Source organism: Podarcis cretensis (genome assembly GCF_951804945.1).
Source record: "Podarcis cretensis genome assembly, chromosome: 3".
NCBI classification, from domain to species: Eukaryota; Metazoa; Chordata; class Lepidosauria; order Squamata; family Lacertidae; genus Podarcis; species Podarcis cretensis.
Window position 1 is genome coordinate 108,223,134 of NC_137172.1, and position 16,223 is coordinate 108,239,356.

General features: G+C 38.5%; 1 long non-coding RNA gene across 4 annotated transcripts; it reads left to right on the forward strand.

The window, feature by feature from the left end:
* Nucleotides 1–7,153, forward strand: LOC307212681. 4 transcript variants are annotated; one of them, XR_013837088.1, is made up of 3 exons: nucleotides 1–735; nucleotides 2,475–2,719; nucleotides 4,672–7,153. It is a non-coding gene; the product is annotated as an uncharacterized lncRNA (long non-coding RNA). The 4 variants fall into 4 exon arrangements; XR_013837089.1 differs by having other exon boundaries at nucleotides 2,475–2,566; XR_013837090.1 differs by having other exon boundaries at nucleotides 2,475–2,566; nucleotides 4,677–7,153.
* The last annotated feature ends 9,070 nt before the right edge of the window (nucleotides 7,154–16,223 follow it).

Consider the following 16,223-nt stretch of genomic DNA (forward strand, 5'->3'; position numbering starts at 1 on the left):
GGGGTTCATAATAGAAAAATAAAATTTGTGTTTAAAAACAACTACATAGAAACCAAATGCTTAATTGTCACAACTTTTCTCTTTGTGAGGAAAGAGGGAAGATTACCCTCCACACACACCCCCCATGATGGCACTTGTGTTTACTTTTTTTCCGAACAGAAGGGGGGGGGGACAAGAGCCTTCATTTCACATTAATCTGCATTTGAGCCCCACTGAGTTAAATAGGATTAACTTCCATGTAACTGTGTACAGGATTGCAGTTTAGGGCGAAGTCTCCATTTTCTGTCCCTCCTCCTGTGTCGCCAAACGCCTCACGGCGTTTTCCCGCCTAAATGAGTCCTCATACTGGAGGCAGCAGAAACACAGAGAAATAATAATCCGAGCAGTCATTGCTTGGAGACGGTTCTTCCGGGTGCTTTTATTTATTTTTTTATCCTTTCCCTTTTTTATTTTTGCTTCTGCTTAGGAAGTAATAAAATCTCTCTTTTTGCTGACCCCCTCAGGGTGGGCGAGGTGTTGCTCAACCACAGCTAGCATAACAGGTGCCATCTTGCATTTCTGGCTGTTGTTTTCTATGAAAGGTCATAACTTCCGGTCTTGGGGAGGACAGGGATCAAGGGTCTGAAGGAACATAAAAGTTGGAAGCTTTTTCTAAGTTCGACGTAAAGTCTGTCTGTGTCCAGAAAGGGCACCGTTGCCTCAGAGTACACATGGTTTCTAAAAGCCATAATTCCTGTACGCCGCAACACCAAGATTACCTGTGCACTTCTATTTATTTCTTACCAACTCTGCTTGTATAAGTATGCTCAGAGGCTATAGAAATAACCAAGCAAACTCGACATTATAATAGCAGCTCAATTTTAAACCACTGGCATGCAAACTTTTTTGTATAAAAAGGGAAAGGATAGTCTAGTTCCAAAGTAATGCAATCTCAGTTTCTACGCACACAAATATGCAAAAAGAATCACATTACATGAAAAAAAGATTAGTCCACAAACTAATGGGGGGGGGGGAGGCATCTTCATGGTACATTTATATTACTCAGGAATTTATTTATTTTTTATATTACTCAGGAAATGTCACAATTAGAAGGGGGAGGGGGAAATCCTGCTCCAAGTCTCTTAGCCTAATCTACAAAGAAGTGATCGCAATAAATTGCTATAATGCCTGAAAAGGTTATTTTTTGCAGGTTCCTCCTCACAATCTGTCCACTGAGTTTTGGGTTTTTTGAGGGGGATTGAGTTTCATTCATGGCCTGTTCTTCTTGCTTCAGAGGCTGCACCATTGCCCTTATAGAAGTAGTACATGGTGAAGCTGAATTCCTCAGCTCTGAGGCGGAGAAGGAGCTGGCTAAGGAGGCAGCTGGTTTAAATTGTCCCAGGTCCTGCAACAAGAGGCTTGCCATACGTCAGGAAAATTCCTGCCATGTCCTGGTTTTGGGGCGTAAAAATGGCATTGGGGGGATTTTGCCAGAATGGCAAAATGTCAGGGGAAACCCAGATGTTTTGCGGCCTTCCTAAAAAAAATTTAAAAAATAAAGGTCAAGAACTTTGCGGGTGTTAGGAATTTTACTTTTTGAAATATGGCCACCCTATGCAACAAGTAGCATTTGGTAACAAGAATCCATGGAAGCCCAGAACAGTGAAGGTGTTACAACAAATGCCCCATGGTAGAATTCCCTCCTCCTTGTTCCTTTCTTTCTTGTTTTTTCACCTCAGCACAGTAACATAACAATGTGGATGTTCTAGAGTTGCCGTATTTCAAAAAGTAAAAACCAGGACACCCTAAATGTTGTTGAGATTTTTTTTTAGTAGACAAATAGTGGTGCAACAATGTTATATTTCATTTTCAGACAAGCAGTTTACTTTTAAAATGTTATCAGAAGAACCGGAATTGAGGGTCAAATAATTTCACAGAAACCGCTTCTTAAAATGCTGTCTGAATATTAATGCTTAATTAATGAATTAAATTCATTTATAACCAATGAGCTAGGTCAGGACTGAGGCAGTAGTCCTAAACACACATACTAGGGAGCAGTGGCGTAGCGTGGGTTGTCAGCACCCGGGGCAAGGCAAGTAATTTGCGCCCCCTAACCCGTGGATTTGCCCTAACCCCAGATGTTGCGCCCGGTGCGGCCGGCCCCCCCTGCACCCCCCACGCTACGCCACTGCTAGGGAGTAAGCCCGATTAAAAGAAAATGAAGCTTACTTCCATTAACACACCTAAGATTGTGCTTCAGATCAGTTGCGCCTATGTGCCATTGCAATCGATGTGAAAAATTAGTCACCGTTAACTTGCCCGATTGAATTGAACAGGAACTAAGTGCAACACACTTACTCTGAATCCAACCCAGTATGGTTTTAATATGTCTTGCATGACGTTATTACAGTACAAGGACATTTCATTTCGTTGTAGAATGCATGCCTCAGCCAGTCAATGCAATTGAATGTTTTTTAATGTCTCTTTTTTAAAAGCAAAACAAAACTGCAGAGAGGAAGGATCAGAAGTTTGCAGTGACTGAAGAGAAATAGCACCGTTATTCCTGAACTCTTGATTTGTGTGAAAGGTTACGTATTTAAAACATTTTTATACTATTCTTCAACATTAGTGCCACGAAAGCTACTCTAGGATGTTCCAAAGCCAGCTAAAAAGTCCTCTCTTCCATTGCTGTGTACTGCACCCCTGATAGAGGAAGTATCTGAAACAGGACTTTCTGAAGGTATCTGAAACAGAGACCTTCTGTTAGTCTCAAAATGTGGGTTAGATTAGCATGGGAAGAAGCACTATTTCAGGTTTCATAAGTAGGGACACATGATGGAGTATGCAGGGAATGGCTAAAAGTGCTATCAGCCAGAGGGCCCATTTGAATTAAGCAAATATACTTGGGGCTGTTTTCAGAAAGGGGTTAACAGTGCCCATTGTGTGCTGGTGATGTTCTCAACCCACACTGACAAAGAGCTATTAGCTACCATCTACATGTGGTATAAGGGACGCGGGTGGCGCTGTTAGTTAAACCACAGAGCCTAGGACTTGCCGATCAGAAGGTCGGCGGTTCAAATCTCCGCGACGGCATGAGCTCCCGTTGCTCCTGCCAACCTAGCGGTTCGAAAGCACGTCAAAGTGCAAGTAGATAAATAGGTACTGCTCTGGCGGGACGGGAAGGTAAACAGCATTTCCGTGCACTGCTCTGGTTCGCCAGAAGCGGCTTAGTCATGCTGGCCACATGACCCAGAAGCTGTACGCCGGCTCCCTCGGCCGGTAAAGCGAGATGAGGCCGCAACCCCAGAGTCGGTCACGACTGGACCTAATGGTCAGGGGTCCCTTTACCTTTACCTTTACATGTGGTATGCAGTTCTAGCCCACTCCATGTTATTGTAGTAGCTATACCGATCAGTAATGGAAAGACTCTCTTCCATTTTTATTGCAATATGGGAACTATGTGTGGCCTTCTCTGGTGGAATCCACACACATGTGAAAAACGCCGTGGAAATGCTTAAAAAAAAAGTTTTGAAAATCACATTGAATTTTGCGTAGCTCACTGACACCATCTAGTGTCACATTTGTATATTGAACTTTACAACACATTTAAGACGTTTTATTTGCAGCTGTGTCCTCTGTTTATTAGGGACGCAGGTGGCGCTGTGGGTTAAAGCCTCAGCGCCTAGGACTTGCCGATCGAAAGGTCGGCGGTTCGAATCCCTGCGGCGGGGTGCGCTCCCACTGCTCGGTCCCAGCGCTTGCCAACCTAGCAGTTCGAAAGCACCTCCGGGTGCAAGTAGATAAATAGGGACCGCTTACCAGCGGGAAGGTAAACGGCGTTTCCGTGTGCGGCTCTGGCTCGCCAGAGCAGCGATGTCACGCTGGCCACGTGACCCGGAAGTGTCTCCGGACAGCGCTGGCCCCTGGCCTCTTAAGTGAGATGGGCGCACAACCCCAGAGTCTGTCAAGACTGGCCCGTACGGGCAGGGGTACCTTTACCTTTACCTTTACCTCTGTTTATTGCTAAAACTATGCCTTTCTCCACATTAGAGAGTACTCTGGTATATCCCTCACTCCAAAGATTTTCATGAATAATGGTGGAACCACTCAGGCCTTTTTTTTTTTTTTTTTTTGAGAAAAATAGGTTCCAGTACTCACCCTGAAGTTGTTACAGTAAGTGCCACACTTTTTAACATAAAAAAGGATGTGCTGTTTCTGCATACCCTTTAGTGCCCCCCTGAAAAAAAGCACTGGGACTACTGTATATTTCTGTTCTTAAAATGTAAAAAAGTAAACAGAGAAGTAAAGCCTATCATGCTGAATGTCTGAAATACTGATCAATGCTTTTTTTAAAAAAAGAGAAATGAATCATGCCTAGTGTTGTGACCCTAAGCAAATTTATGGGGAAATAAGTTTACTTTAAATGTACGGCCTCTTATTCCAAGTAACTATGTTTAGTTACTTTTCTTTAAAAGCTCTGTAATTATATTTTTCATCTTTTAACATACTCCTATGGTAACTGGAGATCAAATGAAAATGATGTCATTGCTATTGTCTCATATGGAAAAATGATAAACATGAATAAGAGAGCACCATGTCACTCAAAATGCATTTTGTTAAATGTATGTTGTTAATGCTTAAAATACACAAATAGTTTGCATAATTTTAATTATAAGTTGGTTAAAATTTCAGAACAGGTCTCATCAAGTTTTGTTACTCAGAACTGATCATGGAACGTTTACAAGCACTTCTATCCATATCAGAAGAGATGGAAGAACCATGGCCAAAGAAACTCAAAACAGATAGTCAAGTGAGCTCAAATGAGCAGAGGCAGTTGCTAAAAAGTTTATGCTATGCAGATAAGAAATCACCAGACACACATCTAGGTTTTCCTGAAGGATCTTGGGATTTTAGTCAAAACAATTTGGAACTGCAAGAGAAAAACAGCACAAAAACCAACTTAAGACCGTATCTACATTTTAGACTTTGTATGAATGCCCATTCACATTCCAGATTGTTAGGAAATACACCATTCATAGAAAAATGGGCACTTGAAAATGATTACTGTAGCAATTTAAAAGATTCCGGTTCTGAATTTAATGAAAATATTAATTCATTGGTCACAAAACCTTGGATCATTTTTGCTAAAGAAAAAGAAAAATCAATAGACAGTGGCAACATTTCAAAGGAGATTGAGTTACCATCAGTAAATATACTTTCTTATGACATCTTGGCAGAAAATATTGTTGTAAGACTAGAATATTTACTTACAGATGTGCCAGCATTTCAAACTAATGAAAATGGCACAGGTTGTCATCATGTACATGGAGAAAAAAACCATATTCCCAAAGCAGTTGCAGATGGTGGAAGCATCAGTGACAAAATCCCACTGCTACATTTGTTAGCTGGCAATTTCATGAAAGGAAGAAAATCAAACATTGGATCATTCTTATATGAATATAAAAATGTTGTGGGTGAGGATGAAAATATTTTATTCCGCAAAAAGCAAACAAATGCCTTGGCAAAGACTAACTTAAGAAGGAACAAAGTATATAAGCACATGTATATATCTTATTCAAGAAGCTGTGGAGTTGTAAATACCAAATTAGTAAAATGTGCTGCTTTTGAGTCATTTTTACATGATTGCAGCACTGCAGTTGAAAAGAATGCCTCAATATTCAGTCATTTTTTTCTGCTCAATACCCAACAAAGGGAAATACCCAATGGCACCAGTACCATGGAACACTTCAAATTTTCCAGATATACTATAGAAGATGGCAGCTTTTCAGTAGTTGGTAATGAAAAAGAACAAATGGCAAGGCAACTTATAATTTCTAACAAACACATTTTCCCAGAGAATGATTTTCACAGCTCTACTTTATGGGGGGGAAGGTTGTGTAGTCCTACAGTGCACAACCTGTCAGCAAACTTAAGACTATTTAACTATTTGACTTCAGCTCCACTCAGATTTGGGAAGTGCAGTATTCAACAATCAAATCTTCCAATGGTGAGTACAATGGAACCAAATATACAAAAGAGAACTGGAAAATTCTTCAATGAAAACAATACGTTTCCTGTTAAAAAATTTAAAGCTTCTCATTTTATTCCAAGAGCACATAGCAAAGCACAAGCAAGCAAAAGCAAACGTGTCCCAGAATATATAAGAACTTGTAGCAGAGCAATGATGAACAAAAGAAGGAATGGTAATTGTGAAGACTGTGGTTCTACTGAAATGAAAGTCAATTTTTATCCATTTGACACATATAAACAAATTTGCCTCAGTACTGATTCAGAGGAAATTTCATTTATGGGAAATGTGATCTTTAATGTTGAAAATAATAAAAAAGATAGCAAAGGATATTTTGTTCCTGATAAAAGATTAACTTGCAGTGGCTCTGATACATTGACTTCTAATTGCGTTCTCCCTCAGTTATATACAATTTGCAATCCTTTTTTGGAACAGAAAAGCAAAAGTAAAAAGTCTAAGTATCCCAAAGATATAAACAACAATAGTCAAAGGCACACATGTGAAGACAACAACATGCACTTCCCTATTAATGGCCTTAATTCTGGAAATGTACTTAAATATAATGGTGACCAGTATTTTACTTCAACTGTTTCTTATGATGTTTGCATAGATCAAAATAGACCAGTGAGTGTCAAAGCTCAGCGTTACAAGATTTCCCGGCATGGAAAAAGAAGAAAACTAAGTGGCTTTGTATTTGAAAATAATAATAGCGTTTTACCATACTACCCTGTTTGTAGTTCTAGAATCTCTAAGAACTTGAAACATCCTAGTGTTAAAAAAGTAGAAAATCTGAATTTATTGCTTCAAAAAAGTATTTTACTAAACAGCACACATAATCCAGAGCTAGTGTCTGTGAAACAAAATGCCAAAGATGTGAATAAGAAAGAAAATTCAACTTTTGAGCAGAGTTATGTAAGCAAAAGAAATCAACCTCAGAATATAACTACGCTATGTTTCAATTATGGATGTGGGGAAAGGGTTAGTTCTAAAGACACATTAACAATGACTTCATGCACAATGAAACATGGCCATTTTGAAGATGCCATAGAAAAGCATTTATCTTTTGAAATTAAAAGCAGACACGAGTTTGAACTGAAAAATCAATTTGATCTGGTACTGGAAGAGCTTTTCATGTTTAATGAAATTAGTAAGGAAAATGTGGAAAAAGAAATGTGGAAATGTGGGGAAAGAAATTTTTTGGAGAAAGATCCCCTTGTATTTAATCATTCTGGCAGCATACTAGATGAAGACTCCAGAAATATTTTTGAAAATAAAGCGAATGCGACCTTCACCACTACTGGTAGTACTGTGAACAGTACTATTGTAAAGCATACAACTGGGATAAAGCCAACTAAGAATGAACAAAGTTTGTTTAAGAACACAGTGATAAAAAGTCCTGGGGAGCAAGAAGTACCACATGACCACTGTCCTTCGAGTGTAACAGACGAAGAAATGTTCTATGCACCCTCTCAAGGTAACTATATTATTATGCAGTATGATCACATAGTTGAATTGGCCTTCTGTTGCATGTGAATCAAGAGGAAAAGGATGTGTCAGACCTTTGTGAATGTGCTAATACAGATTACATTTTCAAGGTAACTAGTAGGGCTGGTTTCAGGCTTGAGGGGCTTTGGTGGGACCCATTCTCTATTGGTCCAGGCCAACTTACCGCGCAGAAGTGACAGCTGGCAGCAGTGTCAGTTGGCTGAAGGACACCATTTAAGATTTCAACAGTGTCACAGAGTGACACTAAGGTTGCATTCCCATCCCGACTTACTTGGGAGTAATTCAGTAGTCTTTACTTCTGAGTAGATATGGTAAATATAGGGGAATGAAGTGTAGGCATCAGGAGTGGTCCGGGTTAGGGTACTGGGGGGGAAGCTGTCCGGGGATTCAATGTGCTGTTTCTGGTCATGATAACTGGTTAAAGGCATCAAGAGGTTATCTAGCAGGTTATCTAGCATCTGTTTTGCTAGAGCAAAACACCAGTTCAACTTTAAAAAATAAATATAATACTAATTGTGAGTTTATTTTTTACATTTAAGAACATGGCGATTCTCCTTGTAAACAACCTTTCACTTGGAGCCCAGCATTTGTGCCTCATACATTTATGGAAGAAAGAAGCTGCGATTTAAGAAATGAAAGAGGTAAATTATTCTGATTTTAGTTATTTACCATAGAAAAGTTGTTACCTTATATTTATTTTTCAATGTAAATCACAGCAAGTAGATGGGTGGGGTATAAATAAATTATTATTATTATTATTATTATTATTATTATTATTATTATTATTATTATTTTAAAAAAGACAGCCTGGCTAATTATATTCAAAATCATACACAAGCAATAGGCACATTATATGTATAATACGTGTAGAACAGTCAAGCCCTCTGCAGTACTATATTTCCGTAGCACAATTTTGTAAATATAAGTGTTTGTGTACAGTTATATGAATTGCTGCATGAATCTGTTTATGTACCGACTACTTTAGGAAACTTGGACTGTATATGTGCAATAATATTGTAGATATACTAATGCATATAGTATGTAAGAATTGTATTTATCACCACAATATTAATGTTGGAAATTACAATATCAGTGTTTGATCTAGATAAGAAGAAGATTGTATTATTTCTCTTGGATACTATACAATAGATGCCCATGATGCACACCAAAATGTACATATATTTATTGTTGTGGTGGTATTCACAATTCTGCAGCCTTGATTTGGCTTGGACTAAGAAAATCTTCAAACTCTCATAATGAGAAACTATGGTGAGACAGAGATACACATACAAAGTGCTTTCAGTTTTCATAATGCAGTTTCATATCTTTTTATACAGGAGATTTTTTATTGGATGGAATTGTAAGAGTACAGCCTCTTAAAACATGTCGTGGTCCTTTAAGAGTTGGATTATCAAAGAAAGCTAAGCCAAAACAACTTCATCCATATTTGAAATAGTTCAATATACCATGTTTTAAACAGCACTTTTGAACCAAAACCATTTACAGTTTTTAGTACACTATATATATGTTATAAATATTTTTGGTTTTAAAGGTTTTAATAATAAAAGTCCTGTACAATGATATACTATGATATGAGTGCTTCATAATGTAGTTTTACAGCATTTATTTTTATAAGGATTCTGTGAAATTTCTAAACTTTCATATTTAATATGATACAAATTCATTGGATAAATGCATTATCTTTGGTTAAGCTATTCTCATTTCTTAAAGTACACTGACAAAATGTAGCAGCTTATAGCATTTTATTAAATAATCAGCCATTTTTAATTATATAGATCAGCTTTAATGCATTATAGAATACACTGGTCAATGATGATCTAAAGTCATGTCATTCACACAAGGACTTCCTGTGGCACAACATAACTTTTTCTTTTATCCCCATAGCCCCCCATAATCTGCTTTGGAGGGTTGGGGAAGCCCCAGAACAGGTTTTGGGGATGCAGGGGAGGAGGAGAGGGGGGAGAAGCTTTGTTGCATAAGCAGACATCCTTGTGAGAATGAAGTGACTTCACAGGATAAGAACCCATAGCCTTCCTTATTTATTATATTCATATATTCTTCTTAAGAGAACTTGTGTCTTGATCAGCACAACACTAGATTATATGCATGGCTACTGCATATTAGAATCTCTGCACAAGTGAATTGTTGTTTGGAGCTACTACCTGTCACAGAGTTGAGAATGGAAGGGAAAAAAGATTGTATTCACTTTTCCCACTTTTCATATTCTGGCAAATGTTTTAGCAGTTTATTCATATTGAGGGTTTCTCCCCATTTTATAAGAATTCTCATAAAGGTTGTTGTTTGCTCACCTTTGGGCATTACATGAGCTATTATAATCCAAATAAAAGAATATTTCAATTTGGGATGACAGGGTGCTATAGAGTTGTTTTACTGTGCATGCCATTAGTATAAGGATCACACATTTAGTTGCATATGTGGCTTAGCTGACAATTCATGAATATTCAAAGCCAATGACAAATAAAGAGAATTGCTTCCTATTAACAATTAACATTCACATAATGGGTAACCCCATTCCCCTTCCCAGCTGCTGCCAATCTCAGAAACTTAATAAATAGTCTTTTCCCTGCCACAGCATGCCACCAAAGTTGTGTTAACAATTGTATTATCTGTGATAAAATCCTAAAGGCAATTGGACCAAAGTTAGTTGTGAATGAGTAACTTATTCTGTTGTTTTAAGTGAGGCAGTGCAATCCCATAAATGTATATTCAGAAGTAAGTTGCATTAAACTAAAGGAGACTTACTTCTGAGTAGACATGAATAGGAGTGCACTATTAGGCACAAGTGACTTTAACTAGATGGGAACCAATAACTTCAAACCCAGTTCCAAAACAATCACGTTGTTTGTCTCATTGAAACATAGGAGCTAAATACAGTAGTCTTACTTTACCTTGCTTTGTGTTTAAGACCAGTTTACTGAGTGATTCCTAAACACTGGGTCACAGCTAGAGCATGTTATGTAACTTCCAACTGTTAGCACTGGAATTATGATAAACAGTTGATTAATGGTGTCTATGTTCACATGTTTTTTGGAGTTATGGATGATTCAAAGTAAACATGTTTGTTATTAAGCCCTTTTATAAGCATTTTAGTAGTTATTGCACTAAGTTGATATTGAAATTTCCTATTTACATAAGCATGTTATGTTGAAACTGAGCCTGCAATTGTTCATATTACCTAACTCTCTTTTTCAGTCAGATTGACTTATCTTTTAAATAAAACATTAGCAAAAACACAATGGCAAAAAATGGTAACACCAAATAAGACAGCTAATTAAGATCTGAGAGCGAAATAAAGGATTTTAACAATTTAAACTATTCTTTTCTATTTCTTCAGTGTTTTCAAATATCTGGGTACTTGTAATTTAACAAAGAGCAAGTCCTAAGCTATGTAACAGGACTGGAATGTAGAACTTTAATTGCAGATTGAATATCAATTTTAGATAAAGGAGAATTGGATTATGCAAAATTACACCAGCTGCATAAAACAAATTATGCAACGACAAGCTATTTTTGAATCTCTGGACCTTGGCAGGATGTTTCCTTTTGATTTCAACAATGGCATCTGAAACAGAAGAATATAGCAACCCTCTAAACCCTCTATATAAAGCATCTATTATATATTCTGTTCCTCATTAGATTTTATACCAGTAAATTGCTGGCATCAGTGAGAAGAGGGACACAAGACATATACATTATGCTCATTCATTTTGTGGAAAAAAGGCTGAAGATGGAGCTACACACTACACACAAACAGGTGGAGCACAAGCCCAACGGCATTTAGGGAAAAACAGCTTTGGAACAGGCTGGGGACAGCAGAAAGGGAGTATGTTTAATCTGTTCCTACAGACCACTTTGCCACAACAAAATCTTCCTTAAACAACTTCCTTTCTGGGTTCCAGGCATATATTTAATTCTTGCAAACATACACCTGGTACTTTAAGGGGAGTGAGGAATACATTGGGGCCATTTTCATTCAAAAAGTGGCAGGAGGAAGGGCTAACCACCAGGGGTAGGCAACCTAAGGCCCAGGGGCTGGATGCGGCCTAATCGCCTTCTAAATCCGGCCTGCGGATGGTCCAGGAATCAGCGAGTTTTTACATGAGTAGAATGTGTGCTTTTATTTAAAATGCATCTCTGGGTTATTTGTGGGGCATAGGAATTCGATCAAAAAAATATAGTCTGGCCCATCACATGGTCTGAGGGACAGTGGACCAGCCCCCTGCTGAAAAAGGTTGCTGACCCCTGGCTACCCATCCTCAGCTGCATTTTAGCTCCAAATTGGCTTGTTATGAGGTTGTTTTTCCTACACAAAACAGCCACTGACGTTGCACCTTGTTGCTCCTCTCTGAATGCTAGGTAGTAAGTTTCTGTTTTGTGAACCATTTTTTAAAAAACCTCAACATAATAATTACAAAACACCATTCACATTTTGTGAGTAATGATGGGAGGTTTCCCCCGTTCAAACGAAAAGGTCTATCGAACTGGATTCATTTTTCAGGCATCTGCTAGAGATCCAAAAGTAATCAGATTTAAAATTGGATCAGTTCTGACTGATCTTGACCACTAAACCTGACTGTATTCCTCATTAAATCCACTGGGAATATGACACAGTCAGGAAGCTTCCCTATCACCGACTCATACATTTTGAACTTTCCTCTGCCCTGATCCCTCCTCTCTTTCCAAATGTACTGAACTCAAGGGACATCAGGGAGAGCTTGGAGGAAGCATATGCCTTCAGCCAGAACACGCACAGTAACATTCAGGAGGGAGGAAGAACAGAAGAAGAGCTTTACTGGATCCGGAAAAAGGCCCATCTAGGCCAGGATCCTGTTTTTATAGCAGCCAGCCAGATGTCAATGGGAAGTCTACACGCAGGACCAGAGCACAACAGCATTTCTCCCTCTTGCAGTTCCCAGCAACAGGCAATGAAAGGCATATTGCCTTTGACGATGGAGGTCACTGTGGCTAGCAGGCATCAATAGCCTCATCTTCCATGAATTTTTCTTATTCTCTTTTAAAACCATTGGTCATGACTACATAGTGTGGGATATATCTTATTGGAAATGGAGCATTTGGCAGGTTTGTTCTGGGCCAGAGACTTTCAGATAAAAGTTCAGACTCTGTTCTAGCTTAGGGGGAAAAAAATATAGCCGGCCCCCAGGTTTTGGTTCAATGTGGCTCCCTAATTATTGTGATAAATACATCTGAAGATTTCATCCTAGTTTTAGATGAAAGAGTGCATTTGTAGCATAGCCATACATAAATTAAAATGAATGATGCTTATATTAAATGTTCTCAATGTTGGATGGGTAGTTATATTAAATATTCATATATAATAATTCTGTACATTTCCTTATCTCATAGAAAGAAATATATGAACGAGAATTTAAAATCCTTCTGTCGTATTATGTATACTCTCTCACACACAAAAAATATTTTCACCAATATTTTTTTAATAGGACTCTTTAAAATTTATGAGTTACTGAGTTATGCGATTTCAATAGCTAGCAGCAGTAATTCTAGATTCATTTTGTATGAATGGTAGTAATTAATAAATTGTTGCAAATTTTTCTTAAGAGAGTGATAAAAATGCAACTTTAAGATTTAACAAGCAATAAATTGTAACAAATGTCTGCAAAGAGAAATGGGACTGGAATAGATAGTGGATCCACTTGAGCTCCTGCTAGGCCAGAAAATGTTACCAAGAAAATCTGCCCATGTAATTGCAGGAAGGAGGCAAATAATAAAGATCAGGGTTAGTTACTAAGATTAAATAATCCTAGCCCATGTGTTTGTAAAGCCAAGCTCTAGAAGAAACTGCAAAACTGTAGAAGAAACTGCAAAATTGCAGGAGAGCTTTTTGGATAAAGAGCAAGATCGTAGACGGAAGCAAATCATTCCATTATCTACCCCTGTAATTGTGTCAAGTGAAAAAATTGTATTAACTTGCTTAGCTATTTGGCAATGGGGAGGGCTCTTTAAAGGGCTATAGTGAGTAAAACTAAAAAAAATAGAAGTTGTGAAATAAGAAACTTTCTGAATTGGTCTATCACTCTATATTAAAGGAGTTTAGTAAAATAGCCTTTCAATGAGTTTCCAAATTAAAATTAAATAGGTGATTTCCCCAGTGCAACAAAATAAATCAAAGCAATTGCAAGGCTATGCTGGTATTTGTAGACATTTGTTTCTACGATGGGGTTTAGAGCCTTAAATGTAAGTTATATGTCTCAAGGACTGTTGTTGGCAAGTTCTCCAGATAATATTTTCCAAACTAACCCATTGTAACAGGAGATGCCATATTTGGACACTGCGACCACCTCATGTGTTTTCATTTCCTGTATCTCGGATCAAACTGAATTTCAAACTACTGTACCTTATTTTCTTGTGGAAACATTCTAGAATGGTGTCTCTTTTGGATGTGCCTATACAGTACCGTGTTTGATCAAGTAATTATGCATGCTGGAGATCACTCAAGCTTCCAGATCAGATCTTAAGTCCTTTCCTTAACGGTGGTGATATTGATTATAGGGGCACTTCCCAGAAACATGACAAGCTACCAAAAGCAACAGCATAGGGCAAGAATTTCCAGCTGCTGCTATGTAGCATCATCATACCATGTTTGCATTTCTGTTCCCACTCTAAACATTTTATCACCGCTGCCAAGGGATGCTCACAGTAACTATGCATGCCGTTAAATTAATTTTCTGATAGAGGGAGGCTTGTTAATATTCATTCACTGGATTTTTACAAAGGTCAGCATTAAAATAATGTGTCAGGATGGCTGAACAACATAATTTACAAGACGTCACATTTTCATATGAAGAAGGCAGAAGGAAGCTTTTTCTGATAAGGGCAGAAATAGATTATCAGAAAGCAGGAGAGTTGTTCCCGATGACTAGAAGCCAAACTGGAAGAAAAAGAAAGGAGATCTGTGCCAGTGAAGGGAACTCACTAAATATATGGAAGAATAAGACCATTGGCTTTAATATACGCGCTGAAATGCAGGTAATAAATACAAGCTAAGAGTTGCTGGGGAGTGCTTGAATGCTGACCTGAAAAGTGATTAATCTTCTACCCTGGAAGCTTATTTTTCAGCACTGTAGTGCACATTCTTCTTAAGCAGTGAAAGTTTTGGACTATACTGTATGTCTGACCTTGTAATGTATCACTGCGGTCAAAAAAGTCCATTCACTAAAGCAGATTTTAGAGTAGGCCTTTGGTCACCTCTGCAAGGGAACGCTTTCTGATTTCCAGCTCTTAGGGCAGATGTTTCAAGGCCTCATTAATGCTCTGTGCACAGAAGCCTTTCCAACTGAAATCTGACTCGCTGATCAAACCCTGTGCGTGCTGCAAGTCTAGTTGTTTTAAACAACAAAAGTTGAAATGTTTTAACGCCTTCCTTAGGACCATAGAATTGCAAGGGACCCAAGGGTCATCTAGTCCAAACCCATGCAATGCAGGAACCACAGCCAAGCCATCCATGGCAGGTGGCCCCTTGACCTCTGCTGAAAAACCTCCAAGTAAGGAGAGTCCACAAGCCCCATGGTTAGAACTCAGCCTGTGCTATGTGGTATGTTCACAACAAGTGTCAGAATGGTGAGTTTTCTACCTGCATTATATGAACTGCTCAAATGAAACAACAGCAGTCTCTCGCTCTGTGCTTGTGACCCATTACAGGGCGAGTTTCTTCATTCACACCAGTGGCAGCCAATGTCATGTTTGTCAGGGAGTCCACTACAGTGGTGCCTCGGGTTATGCACTTAATTCGTTCGGGAGGTCCGTACTTAACCTGCAACTGTTCTTAACCTGAAGCACCACTTTAGCTAATTAGGCCTCCTGCTGCCGCCGCGCTGCCGGAGCCCAATTTCTGTTCTTAATCCTGAAGCAAAGTTCTTAACCTGAAGCACTACTTCTAGTTTAGCAGAGTGTGTAATCTGAAGCATATGTAACCTGAAGCGTATGTAACCCGAGGTACCACTGTATTTGATCTGTGCCTGTTCAAGCTGTTGTAGCACCCTGCTTGTGGTTAACGCTTAGCTGGAATGAAATATTCAACGCAGCAATAGAGAAATTAAAATAATAATTTATTTGTCGGACAAATAAATATGAGGCACAGTGGTATATGGTTACCAAGCTCTGGCCTGGCCTCCTGCCGTTATGGCCAGCACTTATATTTTCTCAATCCAGCCCCCTTTCTCCTCCTTTGTCCATTCAGCCTGGTTGAAATTCCTATTGGCTGTTTGCTAGAACCAATCATAAAAGATACACTCATTTCCTTTTGCCTTTTATGGGAAATAAAAGCTATATATTCTTCTATCTATAAATGACAAATAAGTAGTCATTTATCTTACATTTGTCTCAACAAGGAACCTTAATTACCAGCTCACCTCTTGCCCTCCTTGCCCTATTGCCCTCCAAAACAGATGGATATTAGTTTTAAATTTTTCTCTTAAACAGATGTCAAGGATCTTGAGTTCACATCATCATTGAAAGATCTCCTTCTTTTGGAGGTCTTTAAACAAAGGCCTGACAACCATATGTGTGCTCTAATGATGTTTCCTGCTTGGCAGGGGGCTGGGCTGGTGGCTGACTTAATTTCAGGATAGTTACAACTCTTACAACTATATAAAATAAGAATCCAACATTTCTTAAATCCTTTGCATAATTA